This window comes from Bactrocera oleae, chromosome 4 (assembly GCF_042242935.1).
Source record: "Bactrocera oleae isolate idBacOlea1 chromosome 4, idBacOlea1, whole genome shotgun sequence".
Lineage (NCBI taxonomy): Eukaryota > Metazoa > Arthropoda > Insecta > Diptera > Tephritidae > Bactrocera > Bactrocera oleae.
In genome coordinates this window covers 1885391-1895063 of record NC_091538.1, presented here as the reverse complement: position 1 = coordinate 1895063, position 9673 = coordinate 1885391, and positions in this window count along the sequence as shown.

Here is a 9673-nt window from a genome sequence, read left to right as displayed (position 1 = left end):
GGACTTCGGTTACAACTGGCACGAATTCGTGTAACTAATGACGCCGTCTCCGCATGCCCCAAATGTCTTGAAAATAATTTAATGAATGTTGATTTATGTCTGCTTTAATTGCACAGCTATTTAGAAAACGAAATAAGTGATTTACTATGGTAATTTAGAATAACTATGTTTATTTAATTATTTTAATAACGCAAGTCTCAAAATTTTAATCTCTTCAGGTGATAGAAGTAGATATTGATTGAAGGGCAGCTCAAATACAGAAAAAGTGGATTTCGGTATGTCAAAGCAGGGAAGGAGAATATTTGCTGTTATTTTTGTTGCTAAATGCTTAAAAAACGTGTATGTTACAAAATATATATAGCATGGAAATCGCAACTCGATATTATATACAAGATATTATATATAATTCGGCAACTTCTAGTCGTTGAAGCATATTCGAACTTCACAGAAAAATATATACAAAATATTCAAAACTAAATCTTATTCCAAAATAGTTGTATGATGAATAATATGAACTTACAACAGCACTCTCATGACAAGTGGTGACTAGCGGGGCGAGCGCGTGTTCAAGCTGTTTCATTAATGATCGCATAAGAATGTTGAATAGTTTTTCTCTATACCGTATATATGTGTATGTATATTAAACACTTCGTAGGTGTGAATCAGAATTACGCTTCCGTATTCAACTTCAAACTAGATCATGAAAATACTGTTTGTTTACCCAAATGATGTTATGCTCATAATTATGGTAGAAGCACTGAAGCAAATTATACATAGTTATATGAAAGCGTAGATGTGTGTGCAGATAGAATTTAAACATGCTTTGCATAAAATCCGCTTTAGCGTAAGCTCAACTTATCTAAGTAAGTAATCAACTGTTTGCCTAAGACCCGTCAAGTGCCCTTCTGCCAACGCAGTCAGAACCAACCACGCGCTGTAATATAAAAAGAAAACAAAAATTCTACTTTAAATGCGAAAAAAAATATATGAAAAAGAAACAACGTAACAGCTATACCGCCATCGACACTTGACGCATCACCGCTGCTTGTCGGCATTTGACGGCAAAGCGCACATTTCTCAGTGCTTTTCTTGGCTGTGACCACATAAGAGAACACATACGAGTATGCATATCGCTTATGTTATAAATGACTACGTAGACGTAAAGATAAATGCGGCAGAGGCGAGCAGGAATGTTGTTCTTACCCATGACTACATATGTTTGGAGTGTTTCTGAATAAATGCCAGAATAAAAATAAATATCTAAATATATTGAAATTACGTTATTAACATAAATCATTTAAGTTGATAATTTTAATGCAAAATTGTGTACCAAAATAATTACACATACATACATAATATTTAATAAAAACCGAAATAGCAATTTCTTTTTAGTATTCACGATAGTTAAAGTCAGTAAATATACCTTTTGTAGAAAAATAATAAAAATTTAAGATTTTTTTATATTAAAAAAATTACGCAATCTATTAATAATTGCATATCAAAGCAGTTTATTACTCATAGTTAATGAACAGCTGCGGCACATGCGCAGCTTATAGCACTATTTTGCGCTGATTTGAGCATATCTAACGGTCCATTGCGCATGAGCTGTCAAAAAACATATTGCCAATAAACATATTAAATAATATAATAAAAAATGTGGTGTCAGGTGCTGGCCCATCGAAGCCAAAATAGCCATGTCGTGCATCTGTATTAAAGCGTGAACTTATTATGCGCTATTGTATTAATGCCCTAGTTAAAAACGAAGTGAAAATATGCAATACAATTTCTAAAGCCGAAAAATAGGAGCATAATTCAAGGTTTGACGCCGTTGCGCTTGCGCCACTCCGCAAATACACAAAAATATTGATAGCGTCCACTGTAGCAGCTTTACATTCATGCTAGTACACACATACAATGCGATTATTCAATATTTTGCTGACTGTTACAATTTTGCTCTGATTACTACACACACACACACACACGTTATATGTGTGTTTTCGCACACACTGTGTCAGCTTAAGCAACGTGATTTGGCATTAAATAAAAGCAGTCTGATTTTGCAGATTTCTCAAGGAGTTGCTGATTCAAATGTTGCAGCTTCCACTTGGATAGCGTTAACATATTTGGAAACACCTTTTCGAAAACACCTCTTAAACGCCCATTCACCTGCTTGCACATTTGATTTATTATACCATTGAAACGTTGCAGTGGCGATTGTTTTAGTAATGGCATCAGAAATAAATACCTAGTTAGTAGAAGTAGCAAGAAGCAGCGCTGGTTAAAGAAAAAATGGTGTGGAAGTGAAAACTGTAAATTTTTTTCGTAAAAAATTAAATGTACTTGAAAACTCTTCCAGTATTATAACATCAGTTGAAACTTCTAGTACAATCTCGCTTGAAAAACACCACTGTTAACATTTTGTTTTCGGTCCCCATTTTTTGTCTAAATTCAATATAAAATTATGAACAAAATATTATTTTAATCGAAATTATTTTTAATTATAATAAAAAAAAATTTTTTTTTTGGGTATATTTTTTTCTTCCGCATTCGAAAAAAATCATTCCGCTCAACAATAAAATTGCATAGATATAAAAACATTCGAGTTCAGAGTAGACACTAAGCATTATAATTATAAAAATGGCAAATATCTTTCCACTAAATTAAATATTTCTTGTCACAGAACATCACAAAATAACATTATCTGCTTTTATTTCAAAATTTGTTATATTTGATAAATTCGACAAACCCTGGATCGCAAAAAACAGCTGCAGGAATTGCTTGCAAACGATTAGGTAATTCAATTAAATGAGGATTTCAGCTATTGCCAGCGCAAATTAAACTTTAATTCTACGCTAAATTTCAAAAACAATCAATTGACACGCCGTTCCATGTAAAGCTTTCAAATTTGCTGAATTTAAATTATATTTTGCACATGGCGCAATAAAATTGTTGTGGTTTTGTTTTTTGTTGCTGTGTAGGTGTGGAAATACATATATAAAATATATACACGTGTTTACAGTTGCATAATTGTTATACTTCTCGACTTTTGGAAGCTTATGAAGACTTTTGGTTGTTTCATAAACCGGTTGAGAATTACAAATAAACATTAATAACGAGTGAAATCCTGGCAGAATATTGAATATATGCAGAAAAACTACTATTTTTTAAAGGCGCTAAATATGATTATAAAAGACATATTGAGTCTGTAATATTGATCAGATGTCAAATTTCTTTAACAAACACAACAAGAGCTTTAATTTTATCAAAGTGAAACATATCTCTAATAGTCCCCAAAAGCTAAAAATTACGACCAACTTGAATAAGTTTAATATACCATATATACGTTTATGCAAGTGTATTAATTATCCAGCAGTTTCGAGTCTACACTAACCCACTCCACTGACAGGCAATTCAATATCCGTTTCGTGTTGCTTGGCCCGTGTTGCACGTAAACCAATTTGTCGCAGCCAAAATTGCTGCTTTTTTGTGAACAAAAAAAACATTAAACAATTTGTTATGCCTGTGTTTGTATGCAGATTCGTTCTTGATGAAGCACAGAATGAGCTGAGCTAAGCACATGAGTAAATGAAGAGCATCCGTTTGCAAATTACTTGGTGACAAAACACACACGTACGAATGACAAAATGAACCGAAATAGAGAAGGGTCGTGACGAATGCGGTTCAATTGCGGCGCATTGCAGTTTTTGAAGGCAAACTAAACAACAACAAGCACTGTGAACAAACACAGCAATGCAACAACTATAGCAAATACAGCAGTGGCAGCGCCGAAGATGCCATGGAATGGCAAAGGTTTTGTAGTTATTTTTTTATGATTTTTATTTATTTGTAATTTTTTACAAATTATTTAACATTTTTCCAAGCAAACGACTGTGGGCGCATCACCTGTGGCACAGACTGCCATTACAACATATCGAGTGCTAAAACCTACAGTAAGAAGTTATGATGTAAGCATGCTCGCCATATGGACGTTATGTAATGCAAGCAACAACAAAAACAACCAACTGCCATCGGCTATGAGGTAACTCAGTGTCAGAGTTGCCAAAAATGTATATGCGTGTGTTTTGCATTCGGGCTCCTTTAGTTATTTGCTTAATTAAAATGGCAACAATGCATAGTTGTTGTTTTTGGCATCACAAATTTTGTTAGTTACTGATTTTGAGTCTACAGTTGTCGTAAGTTCAAGTTCATGGGTAAATTAGTTATTTGAGTCCAAAGCAATCTGATTACAAATGTAATTAAAAAGTAATTGAAAACTATCATATAATAAAAACAATAATTTTAATGTTATAACTATCATCAATTATAGAGAAAAGTTCAATTACACAGTTTTTTCAGTTCTGTGATAATATTTTTTTTATACAAAAACATTTTTTTGCGTATAAATTACCCACTAAATAAAAGTAAACAAAGCAGCCCCGCAAATTAATAGAAAAAAATCTAAATTTATAAAATTTTTCTTTTAGCGATGTTTATCAAAACCACATAAATCAATAAATGAATAAATGAATTGCCGTTAAACCCGAATAAGCGGCGAATAAAATTAGAGCGGTTTTATATTACATTTGAAAACAAAAAGATTAAATAATTTTTTTTGAAGCATTTAACGAATTACTCTGCCGCTTTTATTGTTTAAAAAGTCTTTTATCCACCCCAATTACCCAACAGAGTTTAGGCGGTGATATAGCAATAATATATTTTTAGTTGAAAATGAAGTCATAATCATAGAAATGAAAAACCAACGATTTTTCTGCACGTGTGACCTTCTTGCTGTCAAATATGCATTGCCATAAAACTAGTTCGACTAAGAAGGCCTTAAAATAGCATTAAATTTTTCATTAAAGGGCTCATAATGGCGAGAATAAGTGCAAATAGTAATCACAGTAAGTGCCAAATTGCGCAACGCACTAACATATCTACAAATATTTGCATATACCAGTAAGTGAGTTTTCGCATATATGACAGCTCAGGCTTGTGCGCTACAGCTAGCAAACTAAAGACTTAAGCGACAAGCCCGCACACTATAAAGTATAATATAACGTTTGCAGCGCCTTGCTTTAAACGCTTAATTAGCGCAATAAAAATTAGAAAAACTGAATTAAAGTAAGGTAAACTAGCTGGCAAGCGCTAAGTTACAAGTTTAAATGGAAGAAGTTAGAAGCGCACAAAATTATGAGCAAACGCTAAAGCAGCTTTGATAACATAGAAACACATATGTAGATTTCAAAATGGCATAACTGTATTTTTACCATATGCTATAATGTTTTTAAAGTATTATTACTGTTTTATTAGGTTCAATTACTGTTTTATTAGGATTGATCAAGTTTTTAACATAAGTATATAATTTTCACAACAATTTATAGAATTAATTAATAGTTATAATAGCCTTCACAAACGCATTTGCATAAAAAGTTATAAAAAGATCTTTATCTTGATTTTGATTAGTCAGTCTGTTTGGCAGCTATATGTTATAGTGATACGATCTGAACAATATATTTCGAAATCATAGCGTTGCCTTGCAAAACAAATCCATGCCAAATTCCGAGAAGATATCCTGTAAAATAAAAAAGTTTTCTATATAAGAACTTATTTTCATTGGTCAGTTTGTGTGTTTTTGAGGAGAAAAGAACGTATACAAAATCTCAGGTTGATATCTCAAAAACCAAAGTAGTAGTTCGCATACTTTTCGGACGTACAATACAAATAGACAGACAGACATGGCCAAATCGACTAAGCTTGTCACACTGACCATTTATCTTCTTCGTGGCAAATTTAATATACAAATTCAAACAAAATCTCTGCATACACTTTATTTTGTGCTTTTTTCTCACATGAAGTCCTTGCGATATGCTTGCTAGTTTCTAAATATTTACTGACTGACGCAACGGACTTGTTAAACTCGATTAAAAATCTTATAGCTGAATTATTTATATTTCAGTTATTATTTAGATATCAGTTTCTGGTACTGCCTCTCATACTATGAATTTTTACTTTAGAATAAAATAAATTAGACACTTAAAATATGATTTTATTTATTTAACAAATTTTATTTATTATATTGAACTCATATTCTAATTTTATAGGCATTAAAATCCCGCACTACTAGCACTCTCGCATATAGCTTCGTAAGAAGCCTCCAACCATCGCCGCTTACTTACTCATAATTAAGCAATTTTGAAAAAAATAAATCAAATGTTGAAGATCGTGTGAAGATGCCCACATGTATCTAATCTAATAGCAAAACTTAATTTGTTTATATTTAAAATATTACCACACCGCAATACAACTAATATTAATGTAAATGTGTTTATAGCCATGGATAATTAGGAATTCTTATAGTTATTAAGTAATTTTTTATAGCTATTACTTTGACGCAGCTGGGTCAAACTGCCGCATGCGATATATACATATATATATATGTGAACATGTGCACACTTGCAACTTGGCCTAGGTACCATGCCAGCGAAATTTCGCAAAGCGGTAGAGGCTATAAAATGTGCTCATAAATTTTTTGTTTAGAACAATAAAACGGTGCAATACAAGCAACAGCCAACACACATACAAACGCTGGTGTTGCTCATAAAATCATAACAGCACAAAATCTGGCATAGAACGCTGGTGGAAACAACAAAAAATTAGACATAAAAATAAAAAAACTGCTAAATTCGAGCAAAAGTGCTCTGCGCTAAGCGGCCTTTGACTGTGACTTCCGAGAAACAAAGAGTCTAGAGCATGTTACAGTAACCCGGCGAGAAGCGCATGAACTCATCAGCATGCAAACACCCTTGCGATTCATAAACAATTCCACGCCGCATTGCACAATGCCACTGCTTTTCGCTTTTTTACATTTACAATTTCAATTTGAAAAACTTACAAAATGTAGCAAAAAACGGCAGCACAGTGGACTGCTAAAATCTCATTTGGTTTGCGCGCCTTAAAATAGCCAAACCTTCAGTCGACGTAGCGAAGCGTACCAAGAATGACCGGCAGCGGGTGAGCCACGCGCTAACTGCGACTAGCCGTCGAGCAGCCACCGACTGTTGCGCTAAGCACACCGCTACCGCCGCGCGCCCATCATTAACGATCAATGGTACAGATCGAAGTGTACAACAACAGCTGCAACAGCGGCTGTGGCCATATGAACGTAGTTTGCAACCAAAAAGGCTGCCAACTCAACGGCGCACTCGTCTTCAATCGATGCACTGACAGCGTGTGTCTGCGATCGGTGATTGTGCTGCGCATTGTTGTTGCGACTGCCGCAGCAGCCAGCCATTCATTAGTAGTATAAAAAAAACACGCGCGTACGTGCATTTATTTCTTTTGAATGCTACAATCTTTTTGCGAATTTATTTTAGGCAGTTGCAAAATTTTCAATTTTTATTCTCAATGCGAGACGCATCGCGCGCAGCCGCCAAAATAATGATTGCTGCCGCCATAACTGCCAGCGCCTTCAGTTGCTGCCAGATCTCTGCATACACTTTGTGTGCAAATTGCATCAAATTAACGTCTGTTTATTTTCTATAAATCTGCTTTATTTGTTGCTACTGTGGCCGGCAATGATTGCGTTCTTTGAATGAGTAGTTGTTGTTGCCTATTAGTATTGTGTACCAGTAATCAGTTTTTCTCGCAAAATTTTGCAATTTTATACATATACATTTCATTTTCGTCGCTTTTTGTGGCATATTTTGTTATATTTTTCGTCAATATTTGCGAAGCTGCGCTTAGAACCGCATCGAGCACAGTCAAGTTCGTTGCTTAAGTCTTTTGTGCGCCAACTCGAATTACACTTCGCACGCATAACCGCACACCGCACGATGTGCAGCCGGCGCCGACAGTTGAAAGCACAATAAACCGTTATTGTTTGGTCGCTGCTGGCATGCGCAGTGTGGCGGCCTCAACACCCTCTTCGCTTATTTGCTCAGCACAAATATTTGTACGTTTTTTATGACATCCATTGTTATGTTGCAGGCGCAGGCATTGCGTGTCGTTGGCGGCACAAATGAGCGTTTTGCGGTTAATATAAAATTAAATGTATTTTTAAATGATCTATTTGCACTTATGCATATTTTTGAGGTGCACGCATGCGCTCTTTGCAATTTGTGGCAATAAGCGTGCGGATTTGTGCTTCAATGCACGCGTGTGACATAAGGAAGCGTGGGAATGCGTGGCTGCGAAAATTTAGAATGTCAAAATTTCACAATAGTTTTTAGCAAAGAAAAATACAAATATTGCGATTTTTTTTTTGTAAAACTGTAAGAATGACGTTCAAGCTTTACGAAACTCATTAAAATTGAAACATTAATTAAAAAAAAAAAACATAAAAATTGAATTATTATATATAAAAAAATATTATAAAAACAAAGTTATTTACTTCTGCAAGCATTTTAATTATTATTTGCCTAAAAAATTTTACAAACAATATAAGTATTTTTGTTAGTGAATCTTACAAAAAAAAATATTAAGCAAAACATATATATAAAAATATCGTTCACCGATATGACACAAAAATTACAGTTTGTAATTAAAAAAAAATATTTCGAAAATTAATTTTAACCGTTTTAACCATTTACCATTTTAGTGAAAAAATATATTCACAAAAACAAATTTTTTTTGTGATAGCAACCCCAGCCAAAACTACGTTTATCAGTGCTTCTGCTAAACAACTTGCTTTCCATTTTTCGTCACTAAACTAGTGAGCTTAGAGCACTAACTGCACTAAACGAGCCTTAGCAATATTTACTTCTTGCCCTAATTGATGAAAAATATTTTTTTGAATGAATAAATATGCTCCCAATTTCAAGCAGCAGTTTTCTCGAGATCTTGCATCCTCAATTCCGCAGTTTCCCCATGTCCCGAGAAATTATCCAAAATTCAAAAGCCAAACCAAGAAATCTGTAATGGCAGCTCCAAACTGTGTCAGCAACTCGGCAAGACTGATAGCGCTGACACCGTTTAACAACGTTTGTGGCGCACATGGCGTATGAGTGAAATACCACAGCTTCAAGCGCTCAAGCTGCGACGCGCGCACAGCATTTCAAGTAAGAAAGAGCGCTTGGGCACGCCAGCCGAGCACCAAAAATAATTTCCAACAAGCTGCGAGAGTACACTTAAAATCGCAAACAGTCAGCTGTGCACTAGTTTCGCTCGCGACGAAGCTATGAGCATGAAAACGTTGCGGCAACACAATCGAGACAACAGCATCAGCAATATGAAGCTAAAGCAGCAGCAACAACATGCAGTTGAATATGCGAGCACATTAATTACAAATGAATGAAACTTATAATTTGTTAGCAGGCAAAACAACTAAAACAACAACAGGCGCAGCGCAAGCCGCTTGGCTGCATGTTAGTGTTGCTTTACTAATTGCTGTTTCTATGCTTTGCTGGTGGCAACAATAACAGCACATTTGCCGCTAAGCGGCGTTGGAACGTTGAATGAGCATTCTGCTGAGCCACTACCACATACACATGTGCATCGTAGCTCTGTTGCTTTTACACGCGAGCGCACTCGGCAAATTAAAAACGGTGTAAAGCTCATTATCAAATGTAAGGCGCTGTACGTAGAGACACACATACATGCATACATTGGTGGCGCTCATATGGCGAATATGTGTTTTTTTCATCGGCATTTGGCATTTATGCTGGCTTTTGTCTCA